At 45.7% G+C, this 16,060-nt stretch overlaps 1 protein-coding gene and 1 long non-coding RNA gene across 5 annotated transcripts in view; one reads left to right on the top strand and one right to left on the bottom strand.

Annotated features, from left to right (window-relative positions):
- Window positions 1-536: 536 nt before the first annotated feature.
- On the bottom strand, window positions 537-14,107 carry LOC138757092 (uncharacterized). The gene is made up of 3 exons (XR_011353339.1): window positions 13,638-14,107; window positions 5,725-5,813; window positions 537-2,093 (listed from the first exon to the last, which is right to left on the bottom strand). It is a non-coding gene; the product is annotated as an uncharacterized lncRNA (long non-coding RNA).
- LOC138757083 (SWI/SNF-related matrix-associated actin-dependent regulator of chromatin subfamily E member 1-related-like) overlaps window positions 14,041-16,060 on the top strand; it is a 38,235-nt gene continuing 36,215 nt past the window's right edge. For 3 of the 4 annotated variants that reach the window (XM_069923825.1, XM_069923854.1, XM_069923844.1), the window contains exon 1: window positions 14,042-14,144. The gene's annotated coding sequence lies outside the window, so the exon portion shown is untranslated. Of the gene's footprint in view, window positions 14,145-16,060 lie in introns of all 4 variants that reach the window. The other variant, XM_069923835.1, reaches the window with a different exon arrangement.

The raw sequence follows: 16,060 nt of genomic DNA, 5'->3' as shown, positions 1-16,060 counted from the left end.
ATTATTTCGACTTATCATTTAAATTGCCCTAACATAAGTCATTCTTTTTAATTCTAAATTGTGTTACAGCTGTTTTGCAATACTTATATTGAACAGGAAGCAGTTACACAAACCACTGCTATGAGGAGACCTGTATTTAATTTTCAGTAAAGATGTATCATTTGTAACTGTATTCATCCACTCTTGCCGAAAATATAAGCCAGAGCCCAAAGTATCCTTCAAGAAGAAAATCTTTGATTAAGGCTGTATCTGCCCTGTCGTTCCACTCCATTCTTTCTTGCAGGTACTTCTTATCACATACAGTAAAAGTTCTAATATCCAGACTTCTTAGGCATTGGGTCAGACTGGATTTTTGGAATTTTTGGATTCTCAGACAGTACTTTTAAAAGTCAAATTTAAAAAGGAATAAAGAAGAAAACAGGTCAATTTTGATAGTTTATTCATTAGCAAATACAACATGTTTGAATTATCAAAATGAGGAATTTTAAAGGAAAATAAGTCAATACTTGACAAAACTGTAAACAAAAATCCTTTTCATTGCAAAAATGAGCATGTAACACTTGAAATTAGGTTTTAACATGAACATTGTGAAAGAAATATTCAGTAAACAAAAGAATTTATTTGATAAGATTACCTGTATGAAGTATGGTTGCTTGTTGCCACTGTGCATCTTTGGCCCTTACACATGCATGCATGCAAAGCCTGCTAAATTTAAAAAGGTTTGAGAATCCAGATTTTTGGACTTTTACTGTAGTTTCTATTTAAAGGGTGGGACGAAACAGAGACCCCACAGAAAACCCACGCAGACACGGGGAGAATGTAAAAGGTCCTTATAGATAGCGCGGGATTCGAACCCAGGTCCAGTCCAGATCGCCAACTGTGCCGCCCAGTTAATGGGACATGCTACATGATGTGCTCCTGGCCCACTGTCACATCAGCCAATAAGAATTCAAGGAAAACAAATACATTGTTTAAATCATTGAGTTGATCAATTTTGTGTTAAATGTTAAGGAATCACAATAATAAGAATTTGATGTTTAGGCACAGTTTTAAGACCAAAGACATATTTTCCTGTAAATTTGTTGGATGCTGTGAACATAGAACAGGACAGCATAGGAATAAGCCTTTCAGCCATGATGCCGATTTAAACCATCACCTGTAAGGCTGTCTCCACAATTTTAATACCATCTTTTCTTGAACTAACTGTAACTGTGAACATTTATTTATTTATTGATTTTTAAAAATATTTATTATCTTTTTCCATACTGGGATAACTCTATGCACACTATTGTAGTTGGCATATCTTATGTACTTGCTTGGCTACAGCAAGTAAGAATTTAGGTGCTTCTGTCCATTGTATTCAGAAATGTGACAATATACCCATTATCAATCCTTAGTATTATCAATCCCAATTGTCTGTACATGGTCTATAATCCCTCTTTCACCTGCCTGTTCATGTGCCTGTCTAAATCCTTCTTAAATGTTGCTATTGTATCTGCTTCAACTATTTTCCCTTGTTCGTGATATATGCTGTGCGTAAATGGTCTGGACAAATATGCAGATTAGAAGACAACACAAAAATTGGCAGTGCTATGAATAATAAGGACCCAGCATGGATCTCTGCAGAACACCTTTGGTCCCTCCGCCACTACCCTCTGTCTTCAATGGCCAAACCAATTTAAAATCCAGTCTTCCAGGGCTCGATGTAGACCATGTCCTCTGAATCAGCCTGTCTTTAGGGAGTTTGTCAAAATCCATGGATGACATCAATTGACCTACTGTTCTCAATCATCTTTGTCACCTCCTCAAAAAAAACTATATCAAATTTAAAATTCAAGACCTCCCTTGCACAAAGTTATTCTGACCATCCCTATTGTCCATACTTTTCAAGTGGTGTTGAAATGTCATTCCTAAGAATATCCTCCAAAAATTCTCTGACTAGTGGTGTAAGGATCACCGACAATAATTTCTTGGTTTTCCTTACTGCACTTCTTAAACAAAGGAACCCTGTTGATTATTCTTCAGTCTCCGGTTCTTCGGGATCATGCCTCTGGAGAAAAATCTTTTGTCAAGTTCCCATCGATCTCTTGCTTCTGTGAAATGAAATAGTCTTCAATATCTAATTTTTAAAAGTACCAAACCAGAACAGTTAAGAACAGTGAGGGCTGGGATCCAAACATGACCGAAGCATATGGGTCTGAGACTCCCTTACCCTCCATATTGATGGCGAATATCCAGTCGCTGGAGAGTAAAATTAATGACCTGAGAGCAAGCTGCTTTATCAGAATTAGATAAATCTAAATCCAACAGAGATCCAACCAGACACTTTCACCATAAGATTGGATCAAAACTCTGATTCTAGCAAAGAGAGATGGGGCACAATGTGCTTTTTCGTTAATACTGGGTGGTGCACGGACATTGGACTTATGTTGACCTCCTGTCTACTGCCTTGGAGCAAATCTCAATTAAATGCCGACCCTTCCATCTATCTCAAGAGTTCACATCAGTGATTCTCACTGGAGTTTATATCGCCCCTGATGCTGATTACAAACAGGCACTGCACGATGTGGTCAGTAAACAAGCGACAGGCCAGACCAATGCAGTACAAGTCTTCGTCAGCAACTTTAACCAGGCCCATGTCAAGAAAACCCTGCCTATCTACTGCTAGCATGTAATCTGCTGTACCAGGGGTCCCAGCCTACTCAATCACTGCTACATTAAGATAAGGAAGGCCTACCGTTCTTTCCTAACACCACATTTTGGCAAGTTGTATCATCTGGCTGTGCTCCTTCTGCTTTCATACAGACAGAGCCTAAAAAGAGAGCCTCCAGAGATCAGGACAGCTAGAAGGTAGTCACAGGAGGCTGAAAAACAGTTATAGGACTTCCACAAGTCCATGGATTGGGCAGTGTTTAAGGACTCAGCTGACGATTTGAATGATTACACCAGGCCTGTCACAGACTTTATCAACCACACACGATGCACGCAGAAAGCAATAAACATTGTGAAGGACTTCACACACCCTTCATGTAAACTTTTCTCCCTTCTGCCATCTGGTAGGAGGTACCGCAGCACTGGGGCCTTTACGTTCAGGTTGACCAACAGAATTTTTCCCCCAAGCCATTAGGCTCCTGAATTCCCAGAACATATGTGGATAGTGTACCATGGACTTTTATTGAACACATCTTAATATTTAACTTCTTTTTTAACTTATATTTATGTATATCTGCTCTGTGGTCCTGGAGAAACACTATCTCATGGTATGAACAACAAATAAAGGAGACATGACTTGACTGTGGATGAGTATGTCCCCACCAAATGGTTCTGTGTTTTCCCCAACTAGAGGTCCTGGATGAAGAATGAAATCCGGGACCTGCTGAGAGCAAGATCACAGACATTGAAGTCCAGAGATCCAAATCAATACAGGAGTAGGTATGACCTATAAAAAGCCATCTCCTGGGCAAAATGGAGATTCTGCATGAAAATGGAAACCATGAAGGACATCCAACAGCTGTGGCAGGGCCTAGGTGCCATAAACTGCTACAAAACCAAATCTGGTGCAGTTGGAGATGGCAAAGCTTCATTCCCAGAGGAACTCAATGCCTTCTATGCCCAATTTAACCACACTAATAGCAAAGAACCACCCTCTGCACCCCCAAGTCCCCTGAAGACCTCATTCTGTCTGTGTCTGTGGATGAACTGCCTTCAGGAGAGTGAATCCGAGGAAAGCATCCAGCCTGGTTGGACAATATGGCTGAGTATTAAAAATCTGTGCTGACCAGCCTAACAATATCTTCAACATCTCACTCCGGCAGGACATGGTACCTGTTATACTTGTTCTTTCAAGAAGAACAACAACATGGGTTTATCAATTAACCAACTTTGTTTTCCTTGCATTGCTTCCACCTTCTTCAATGATTTCCAACTGTCTTCAACCGACAATAACTGATAATGCTCGTGACTCCCGCCATATACATCCTTTCTGGTTTCCAGCCAACCATGTGTATTGCATGCTGGTAAATGTAGTTCTTATTGACACGCATAATAACACAGTACTCACCTGTTTCAAACAGGTATCAATCAATGCCCAAGAAGAGTGCAGTAATCTGCCTTAATGACTATCGACCAGTAGCATCAACTTACATCAACAATGATGAAGTGTTTTGAAAGGCTGGTGTTGAAACATATCAGCTCCTGTCTGAGTGGTGACATGGATACATTCCAATTCGCCTATTATAGCAACAGGTCTATGATGGATGCCATCTCACTTGCTCTACATCAAGCTCTGGAACACCTGGACAGCTAAGATGCATTCATCAGGATGCTCTTTATCAACGACAGTTTGGGATTTAACACCATCATCCCCTCAAAACTGATCAGCAAATTCCAAGACCTGGGATTCAACACCTCACTGTTAATTGGATCAATGGATTTCCTCACCAAAAGACCACAGTCAGTGAGGAATGGTAAGAACATCTCCTCCATAATCTGGATCAGTACCAGAGCACCTCAGGACTGCATTCTTAGCCCCCTACTCTACTCACTTTATACTTATGACTGTATGGCTCAGTACAACAATAACACCATCCAGTAATCATTGGGGAATCAGAGATGGAGAAGGTGACCAAATTTAGGTTCTTGGGAGTCACTAGCTGGAACACATTAATGGCATTGTGCAAAAAAAATGTCAGTGTCTCTGCTTCCTCAGGAGTTTGGGGAGATTGGTATGACACCAAAAACGACAGCAAACAGATGGGTGGTGGAAAGTTTGTTGACTGGCTGTATCACGGTCCGGTATAGGGGCAACAATACCCCTGAGAGTAAAGCCATCCAAAAGGTAGTGGACGCAACCCTGGACATCACAGCAAAACCCTCTCCACTATCATGAACATCAACAGGAAACGCTGCCATCGGAGAGCAGCAGCAGTCATCAGGGATCCACACCACCTGAAAGATGTATAGGTGCCACAGGACTCGCACCATCAGGTTCAGCAACAACTGCTACCTATCTTCCATCAAACTCCTCAACAACAAATTCATTCAGGGACTCATTTAAAGATTTTTATTTGTGCACTTTATTGCTTTTTTAAAAATTCTCTCTGTATTGCAGTCCGTTTGTTCAACTTCATTATCTGTTTACAATTATTTATTTGTTGACATGTGTAAGCTGTGTACAGTTTTTTTTTTGCACTACCAATAAGTGGTAATTCTGTCTCACCCATAGGAAAAAGTATCTCAGGGTTGTATATGATGTATATCATGTATGTACTCTGACAATAAATCTGAAATGATACTTTTAAAGACTGCAGAAAAATGAAAAATTTGAATAGTATCCTGTGACATCTCTGTGTTGAGAGATATTTGACAGTGAACCTTAAAAGAAACACTTCAATAGATAGAAAATATAGCAGGATCCTAGATCGGCCTGGATTCTAATACAACAAATAACCAGAAAAAACTTCCTTAATGAGTGAACAAAGGCGGCAAATGAAACTGTGGTTTTGCCTTATTGTTATTGCATAATTCCAGCTTCAGTTACTCAGCAAATATATGGATGGGAAATAGCCTCAAATAATCCATGCTTTAATCTATTTAACATGCTCTCATATGATGAGTTTGACTGCTGTATTTTGTATGTTATGGATGCAAGAACTAATCACCAGATGCCACCTGCTGGAATTCTAGGAAACTGCAAAGACTCTGTGAAGAACTAAAATGTTTCACCTTTATTCTGAAGTTCTTCATCTGACTCTAGATCTTTATGTCCGCTCCTGACTCATGTTCATTCTCAAAGTGTATCCAACCAAGTTTCACTGAAATTAATTTGATAATAAATGATAATTACTGATCAAGGCAACAAATGATTCTCCTTAAAACAGTAGTTTTCAAACTGCCTCCCTAAACTCACATTCTACCATCAGTGCTCGGTGATTAGTAAGGGATTGCTTAATCAAGTAAGGGATTGTATGTGAGAGGAAGCAAAAACTTTGAAAAACCACTGTTTTAATCGCACCTAATTGATTCGTTACGTAAACGGTTTCATAACTCTGAAGGAAATGGGCCAATGACAATTTTTCTCAAGCAAAATATTTCAGTAACAATTGGGTCTAGAGCAGTGGTTCTCAACGTTTTTATCCCATTCATATTGCATCTTAACTAATCCCTTACCAATCACAAAGCATTTATGGCGAATTCGGTGACTATGTTCAAAAGAGAGTTAGATAAGACTCTTGTGGGTAACGGAGTTAAGGGTTATGGGGATAAGGCTGGAAAGGGGTACTGATGGTAATGATCAGCCATGATCTAAAATGGCGGTGCTGGCCTGACGGGCCAAATGGCCTACTCCAGCTCCTATTATCTATTGTCTATTGACTGCTTAAAGTGGAATGTGAGTTTAAAGGAGCAGTTTGAAAACCACTGCCTTAAGCCAATCTTCCATTTGATGGGATCACGGTAAATTAGTGACCTAAGTCCTTATGACAATATTTCTCAATACCTGTTGTGAATTCTGGTGGAAAAATCCTGTCTCACAACAACCTGGAATCAATTTCAGTTTGCAAAAGGGAGTTCCAAATTTTTACCATGCCAGTGCCAATGGAAAATGAGACAATGTCCCTCGATGTTTGGTCATTGCTCACTTATATTCTAGCCTTCCAGGCAGCTTTGATGCACTACAATTCACCTAATGCTGCAAAGGGTTCATGGGAGATGTCATCCCTCTGGACCTACACTCAGCCCTGGAACACTGATACTAAGAAAATCTATCTCAGACTCCTGAGATATTCATCTCCAAACTCATCACCAAGATCTCAGCATCCCCATTGCAACTGCATCCTTGACTTCCTGACCTGCAGAATGCAAGGACCGAAGATTGGTCTTACTTCACAATCACCTTTAACATCGATGCTCCACATAATTCCCATTCTATACTCCCTAGCATTCATGACGGCATGGTCAAATACTGCTCTCTTTTTACAAGTTTGCAGATGACATCACTGCAATCGGCTAGATCTTAAACAATGACAAGACAGAGCACAGGAAAGAGATAGGGAGCTTGGTGTCATGGTGTTAGGACAACAACCCTTTCTTTCATGACAGTAAAATGAAGAAAATGTTCACTGGCTTCAGGAGAAAAAGAGGGTGAAGGTAAAAGGAGAGAAAAAAGGCCAATTTCAAATTCAAATACCATTCATTAAAACTATGTTTTATATTACATGTAAATTGGAGAGAATGATGTATAAGACAAAGGGAACATCAGCAGTTGAGGCCACTGGGCTAGAAATACAGTGCATTCGACCTTGCCATCCAATATTTCTGGTACTTCCTGGAAGGGAGGGATTTCATCTTTTTCATGGACTACAAGCCCCTGACATTCGCTTGTGCTAAATCAGATCCCTGGTCCGCAAGATAATAGAGACATCTCTCCTATATCTCAGAATACACCACTGCCATCAGGCACATTGCAGGCAAGGGCAATCTCGTGGCAGAAGCACTCTCCCATACGTCCATTCAATCAATCAGCTACACTGCTCTGGCAGCAGCACAGCTACAAGAAGCTGAGATACTGCCCTATTATACCTCCATTTCAGGGCTCAAACTGGAGGACAATGAGGTTTGGACCTTCCGGAGCTACACCACTCTGCGACATTTCCACCTTACAGCCAAGACCCATTTTACTGGTGGACTGGAGGCACTGTGTGTTTGACGCCATTCATGGCTTAGTGTACCCATCCATACGTGCTATGACGCAGTTGGTCACCGACAAGTTTATGCGTAAACAGGTCAGCCACTGGGCCAGAAATTGTGTATGCTGCCAGACCTCCAAGATTCAGAGACATGTCAAAGCCCTGCTCCAGTGCTTTCCCCCAACAGACAGGCGTTTCGACCACTTGCACATCGACATCGTTGGTCCCCTGCTGATCTCCAGATGTGCCATGTACCTGTTCACCATAGTTGACAGGTTTACCAGATGGCCAGACGCGATACCATTCTCAGACACATCCACTCTCGGACATCCTGCGTCAGGGCTCTCATCACTTATTGGATAGCCCGTTTCAAGCTGCCAATGGACAAAACTTTGGAGAAGGGGGCACAGTTCACCTCGACACTATGGTCAGCACTATCCTAGCTCCTTGCCACCCAATTACATCACACCACGGCCTACCACCCACAGTCCAATGGCCTTGTCAAGAGATTTCACCGCCAACTGAAAATTCCTCTGATGGCTTGAACTGATGAATTGCCATGGGTGCTACTGGGAATCCACACGGTGCCAAAAGAAGATTTGGCCTCATCCTCCTCCGAACTCATTTATAGAGCCCCACTTACGGTCCTGGGTGAATTAGTTGCACCGGCCCAAAGATAGGAAGAACCACCCACAGCTCTCCTTACACAACTTTGGGAGAAAGGGGTGTTCCAGTAAAATCAATTAAACTGGCTCACACTGACTATTGTGTCTTTGTTCGCTACACCATCTTCAATGAGATTCCATCACTAGAATTATCTTCCACACCCTTTCCCTTTCAATGTTCTCATTACGATTCTCTGGCAGCTCTCCCATTTCCACCAACCTCTGTCTTTCTTGTGGTAGTTTGCCATTCAATCAAAGGAGATGCAACACCTTGTCCCTTCTTACCATCCTAGGACCCAAATAATTCTTCGTAAAACAGTCGTGCACTTGCACTTCTTTCAATATAGTGTATATTTGGTGCACTATTTTCTGTATTGAAATTAGCCAATGCATGCTAAAGACTGAGCAATCTTATGCTTTGAGTTCTTCCAGCACAGTCGGGCAGTAAGTGGTGCTGCTGCATTATAGCTCTGTAATGCGCGCCAAAAGAACCAAAGACTTGTTGATCCAAACCAAGGCTTTTATTAACTAAAAGACTGGAGCATATCACAAGTAGGTCGACCAGTCCAGAATGACCTGGTCTGGCTAGGAGCAATCCTTTAAGACCTGCCAGTAGGTGTGGCTACACTCTCAGCCAATCACAGTCATCCTACACTACCATCTGTACATATGTACATATACACATTGGTGATAGAATCTGTACTATCACATTCACCCCTTCTTTGAGAACCGACCCCAGGGTGAATGGAGGTTAGGGGTTGTACTGGTCAGCGGGTCTGACCATCCGGTGTGACCGCCATGGTGCCAGGATAGGGGTCGCCAGAGTCATGTCGCCGGCAGGCCTGTAGGGAATGGCCACTGCTTCACTCAATTCCCCAACGCCATTGTCAACAGTCTGGCCTGAGCTGGTGGGGTATTGCTGGTACCTCTGTTCAAGCACGTGACCTGGGGGAGGATTACGGGGAGGTGGGGTTAAAGGCACTGCTGCGTCAGATCCGGCTTGGGCTAGGTCCCTTACCGAGACTGTGTCCTCCCATCCTTCTGGGTACTCAACGTAGGTATAATGCGGGTTCGCATGGAGCAGAGTCACTCGGTCAACCAAGGGGTCGTTCTTAAGAGTACCGGACATGGCGTCATAAAAGAATTGGACCAGGAACCGTGAGCCATGCCCGTATAGTCGTACCCGACTCAGATTTCCTTGGGAAGGAGAACATTCTTTCATGCATTGGTTGCGGTGCATAGGAGGGAGTGGATGGAGTGTAGGGCACTAGTGAGCACATCCTGCCAGCAAGAGGTGGGGAGACCTTTGGACCGGAGGGCAAGTGTAACTGCTTTCTAGACGGTGGCATTCTCTCTTTCAACTTGCCCATTACCGCGTGGGTTATAGCTGGTGGTCCTGCTTGAAGCAATACCATGCTCCAGAAGGTACTGCCGCAGCTCCGCGCTCATAAATGAGGACCCCCTGTCACTGTGGATGTAACTGGGGTACCCGAAGATGGCAAAAATGCTGTGCAGGGCCTCTATAACTGAGGAAGCAGTCATGTCCGAGAAGGGCACAGCGAACAGGAAGCGGAAGTACATGTCGATGACCATAGGATGTAGGTGTTATGGTTGGTCAATTGTAGGGGCCTTTTGAAGTCTACGCTGAGACGCTCAAAGGGGCGGGTGGCTTTGATGATGTGGGTGTTCTCCAGATGGAAGAAGTGGGGCTTGTACTCAGCGCACACTGGGCAGGCCCGGGTCATGGAGCGAATTTCCTCAACCGTGTAGGGCAGGTTGCGAGATTTGACAAAGTGCGCGAACCTAGTAACCCCTGGATGACAGAGCTCCTCGTGGAGTTTCTGTAGCCTGTCCAGTTCCATGTTGGTGCAAGTCCCCCTGGAGAGTGCATCTGGCAGGTTGTTGAGTTTACCTGGCTAATACAGTATGTCATAATTAAAGGTGGAGAGCTCGATTCTCCACCTGGTGATTTTGTCATTCTTGATCTTACTTCGCTGGGAATTGCTAAACATGAAGGAGACCGCGCGTTGGTCGGTCAGCAGCGTAAAGCGCCTGCCAGTGAGGTAGTGTCTCCAACGACGTACTGCCCCGACTATGGCCTGGGCCTCCTTCTCGACAGAGGAGTGTCGACTCTCAGGACCCTGGAGGGTTCTGGAGAAGAAGGCTACCGGCCGGCCGGCCTGGTTCAAAGTGGCAGCCAGTGCAAAGTCAGACGCATCGCTTTCGACTTGGAACAGAATGGACTCGTCGATGGCATGCAGCGTTGCAGCAGCGATGTCCGATTTGATGTGGTCGAAGGCCGCTTTGGCTTCATTTCACAGGGGGAAGAAGGTGGTCTTGATGAGTGGCAGTGCCTTGTCAGCATAGTGTGAAACCCATTGGGCATCGTAAGAGAAAAAACCCAGGCAGCCTTTGAGTGCCTTCTGGGTGTTGGGGGGGGGACAAGTCCATGAGGGGACGCATGCAGTCAGGATCCGGCATGACCACCCTGTTCTCCATCACACAACCCAGAATTGTGAGCCGAGTGGTCCGGAAGACACACTTGTCGAAATTCTAGGTCAAGTGCAGCCAAGTTGCAGTCTGAAAAAAATTTCTCAAGGTTGGCATCATGATCCTCCGTGAAATGGGCTCAGATGGTGACATTCTCCAGATACGGTAAAGTAGCAGTCAGCCTGTTCTGGTCCACCATCCGGTCCATTTCCTGCTGGAAGACCGCGACACCATTTGTGACCCCAAAGGGTACCCTGAGGAATTGATACAGCCGCCCATTCGCCTCGAAGGCCATGAAAAGTGGGTCTTCTCGGCGGATCGGGAGCTGATGATAGGCCGAATGTAAATCAATGGTGGAAAATACATGGTATTGGGCGATCTGATTCACCACATCCGTGATCCGTGGAAGGGGGTATGCATCCAGGAGTGTGAAGTGGTCAATTGTCTGGCTGTAGTCAACCACCATTCACGGCTTCTCCCCGTTTGTAACAACTACTACCTCAGCCCTCCATGGACTTGAGCTAGGTTCGATAATGCCCTCATCCAGCAGTCTGCGCACTTCATTTGTGATAAATTTCCTGTGTTCTGAACTATATTGCCGGCTTTTGGTGGCCACAGGCTTCCAGCCAGGAGTGAGATTTGCGAAAAGTGCAGGCTGAGCATCTCAGAGGGTAGAGAGACTACAGGTGAGGCCCCGGGGCGTGGGGGCGGGTGGCTCGGGCTGCTGCTGGCAGGAGGTTCCCGGGGTTGAGTGGTTACAGACAGAGAGCGGAGCATGAGGCCCCCCAAAGTGCAGGGAAATGGTTTGGATTTGGCACCGAAAATCCAGTCCCAGCAGAGCAGGGGTGCACAATTGGGGAAGGACTAATAGTTTGAAGTCTGTGAACATGATGCCCTGAACTTTCAGGGTCGCCATGCAGTACCCCTTTACCCCAGTCGAGAGCGATCCGGTCGCCAATGAAATTCTCTGTGTAGTGGGGAGAATAGCCAGTCCTCAATGGTGGGCCAGGTCCGAGTGAATAAAACTGTCAGTTAACCCAGAGTCAAATAAGCAAGTGGTATAGTGTCTATGCACTTTAATCACTTCTATTGCTTTTGTGAGGGGCTGGGGGATGTCCTGGTCGAGGGTTAATGACGCAAAGACTTGTAATGTAGACAGTGGAGACCTGCGTGATGACGTCACGCAACGTGTGCGTGATGACATCACGCAAACAGTGGGGCCTGAAAAAACAGTGTCGAGGAGATGGTATTGCTGCCTGAAGCCAAAGGTAAGTGTTGGGGGTCGCTGCTTGTCGTCAGTGGTGGGACGGTCAGTGGTGGCGGGTCCCCAGTCGGCAGCGTCGGCGGGTACCGGGTCGGCAGCGTCGGCGTGTCCCCGGTTGGCAGCGTCGGCGTGTCCCCGGTCGGCAGTGGCAGCGGCGGCGGGTCTCTGGTCGGCAGCGACATGTCCCTGGTCGGAGGCTGCGGCTCCCCGGTCGGCAGCGGCAGGTCTCTGGTCAGCAGTGTAGTGGCAGTAGTAGGGTAGAGGGAGGGCATCCTACTTACATCAGAGTGTGGGGTCCAGCCCCGAGAGTACATGTCCATACTTAAGACCGCAGCCTCCATCGTCTCTGCGATCTGGATCACGTTCTCTAGGTTTTCTTCCCCGTGCTCTAGCAGGTGTTGCCTCACCTCATTCAATCGAACCCCGGCCATGTAGGCATCCCGAATGAGATCATCTGTGGTCTCCGCAGCAGTTCTATCTGTGCAGGCACAGTTCCTGCTCATTGCCCTTAGTACCTGAATATAAGCTTTACGGGACTCACCGGGCTTTAGCCTCCTTGTAGCAAGTTTGTGCCGAGCACAGACCCTGTTCACTGGTCGCTCGTAGAGCCCTTTCAGCACCTTCATGGCTGCGGCATAAGTGGTCGTGTCCTGGACACTCTGGTAGGCTCTCGGGGACACCATAGTTATCAATATTAGTAGTCGATAGCTGTCCTCTATCACGGCAGGATCAGAGAGCCGTAAGTATGTTTCGAAGCACCTCACCCAGTGCTTAAAGTCATTCGAGGCTGTAGCTGACTGTGGGTCGATGTCGAGGTGTTCAAGCCGTAGCATATGCTCCATCCCTTCAATATTTATTTTTAGTTAATAAAATTGTCATGCGCGTCAAAAGAACCAAAGACTTGTTGATCCAAACCAAGGCTTTTATTAACGAAAAGATTGGAGCATATCACAAGTAGGTCGACCAGTCCAGAATGACCTGGTCGGGCTTGGAGTAATCCTTTAAGACCTACCAGTAGGTGTGGTTACACTCTCAGCCAATCACAGTCATCCTACACTCTTTGGCTTGGCTCCGCCAACGAAGATTTATGGAGGGGTAATGTCCACGTCAGCTGCAGGCTCGTTTGTGGCTGACAAGTCCGATGCGGGACACATCCTACACTACCATCTGTACATTTGTACATATAAACACTGGTGATAGAATCTGTACTATCACAAGCTCTACATACCCTGTAATGCTGTCTGCAGTTTGAACACTGGCATAGTTTGTCGTTGCCTAGATGGTATTCTGCTTTCCTGTCAAATGCCAAAGAAATGTGGTTTAGTTATTGGCCACTAAATTGTCCTGAGCATATAGATGGATGGTAGAATTTAAAGGGAATTGTAGCTTTAGTGTTATTGGCTACTTTATGTTGGTGTGAACTTGGTCAAAAGAATGTTTCTATGCTGTCACATTTAATCCTAAAGACAGAAGCATCAGGCCATTTGAACCTGTTCTATCCGTGATTAAATCATGGGTTATCTTTCAACTCACGGCCATTTTCCTGCATTGTCTTCAGATCCAGAAATCTGTTCACCTGCTTTCCAATGACTGGGGCCAAGCATTTCTAAAGGCTCACCTTCTCCTCAACTGAGCGCTTTCACGCAGCTGGAAAACTTACGTTGTCTCTAACTTTTGCAAAAAAAAACACGATTATCCCTGCTTCCACCTCCACAAATTTTGCCTGAAACGCCCAGTAACTTGTATATTCCGTGCAGGCCTCGAGCAGGAGTTCGCTATCCGGGCCCTGGGCTGTCGATCGTCCCGGAACCCAGGCGGGCAGAGCGAGCGCTCGCGGGGTGAACTGGCCGACTCGCGATGGATTCCTCCCGCCAGCGGAGGCGCTGCACTCCCATCTCCCGCGTGTTTGTTGCCTGGTGACCCCTCCCCTGTGACCCGGCAGTGGAAGCGGAGTGGCGTTTGGATTTACGGGTGCCTCTGGATGCGAACGGTGGGTGAGCGGTAGCGTTCCGGCAGGCACTGGAAAGTGGCCGGTGCTAGGTGAGGATCGGCGAACAACACACGTGGGAGTGACGCCGGCAAACAGAGCCCGGGGTGGGGGGGGAGGGGGTGCAGCGGGAGAACAGCTCCCTCCCGGGGCTGGTGCTGGGCGCCGCGGGTCCGTTCCCCCCCTCGGCCGGGGCTGGTGCACGGTGCTATTGTTGCGGTACACCCTGGGACTGGTACATGGTACCGTATATGTGGCTGAGTTTGTAACGTGCACTTTGGCTGCTGAATTGTGCTGTGATTGTGTATAAGGGGCTGCGATTCAGTACAGGTGGCTTTGTGTTCATAATAGCCAGGGATTTCAATTGAGCTTACCAAGAGTGCTCTTTTTCAGTTCAATCTGTGTATCTACCTGCTTTCACTTCAAGTTAGATCACTAACTACGTGTGCAGTAGTGGAGTTAGGTGTGCCCAGTGGTGAAAATCTTTCAACAGTGGTCTGATGATCTGACATGACTGCTTTAAGACGGTAAACTGGTGCATTGAACGATTCATTGAGCATCCTCGATTAATATACCACAGTTGTTAACTACTTCAATGGCAAGTGTGTAGAAAAGTGCAAACAATAAAGGAATTCCCCAAATGGAAACCATGGATAACTGTGAAATCAAGGCCAGGAGGGAGACATGCAAGTCAGGAGACCTGTCCCTCTGCAAGAAATCCAAGTACAACCTTTTCAAGATGATTGGCGAAGCAAAGCCATGAATTAGTACTGCAACAGGTTGGAGCCCCATGACAATATCATGGACTTCAATTTGTCAGTTGTCCAAAGAGGTTCATGGCAGATGATGTCTTTCTGACCCTCACCTCTGCCTTGAAACACCTGGATACTGAGAACATCCATGTCAGAGCACAATTTATTGATTGCAGGCCTTTTTTTTCTTTGGCTTGGCTTCGCGGATGAAGATTTATGCAGAGGTAATGTCCACGTCAGCTTCCAGGTTCGTTTGTGGCTGACAAGTCTGACGCGGGACAGGCAGACACGGTTGCAGCGGTTGCAAGGGAAAATTGGTTGGTTGGGGTTGGGTGTTGGGTTTTTCTTCCTTTGTCTTTTGTCAGTGAGGTGGGCTCTGCGGTCTTCTTCAAAGGAGGTTGCTGCCCGCCGAACTGTGAGGCGCCAAGATGCACGGTTTGAGGCGATATCAGCCCACTGGCGGTGGTCAATGTGGCAGGCACCAAGAGATTTCTTTAGGCAGTCCTTGTACCTCTTCTTTGGTGCCCCTCTGTCTCGGTGGCCAGTGGAGAGCAGGCCTACCTTCAATACAAAAGCACCCAGTTAACTCTTCCCCAAAATTCAAGATTCATCATCTTCCTTTGCATTTGTATTCTTGACTTTGTCTAACAGAGTATGGAGATATGCAGCAACATCTCCATGATCACACATCACCACTCATCAGGAATGTGCACTCAGCCTCTACTCCATCCATTTCCATGTCTGTTCAGCCAAGTACCATTCCAATTCTATTTTCAAATTTGCTGACAAGTGCCAGAATCGGGTTGAATATTAAATAATGATGAAAGGGAGATTAAGAATCTTATAGCATGATGCCAAGATAATTTCCATACCCCTCTCCTTCTCTGTCAGAAAGACAAAAGAGTTTTTCATACACTTCAGGTCAGGGGCTAGAAACCACACCTCTGACCTCTTTAATGATGCTGAAATGCAAAAAGCTGTTAGCTTAAAGTTCCTGGAAGTAAGCATTTCCAATGAGATGACCTGAACCAATCATCTTGATCTGAAGGTGAACCAAACATGTCAATGCCTTAACTTTGAGAATACTGAGGAAGTTCGGCAATTCCTCCATTTCACTCAACAATTTCAAAACTTACGCCAATGGAACTAAACAAGCTAAATGTGTCGTGTGAGAGCTCATAATTATGAGGCGGTATGTTGAGGTGGTTATACCCATC

The sequence above is a fragment of the Narcine bancroftii genome, chromosome 1 (genome assembly GCF_036971445.1).
Source record: "Narcine bancroftii isolate sNarBan1 chromosome 1, sNarBan1.hap1, whole genome shotgun sequence".
NCBI classification, from domain to species: Eukaryota; Metazoa; Chordata; class Chondrichthyes; order Torpediniformes; family Narcinidae; genus Narcine; species Narcine bancroftii.
The sequence above is the reverse complement of the archived record's forward strand: the minus strand, read 5'-3'. Positions and strand labels throughout refer to the sequence as shown.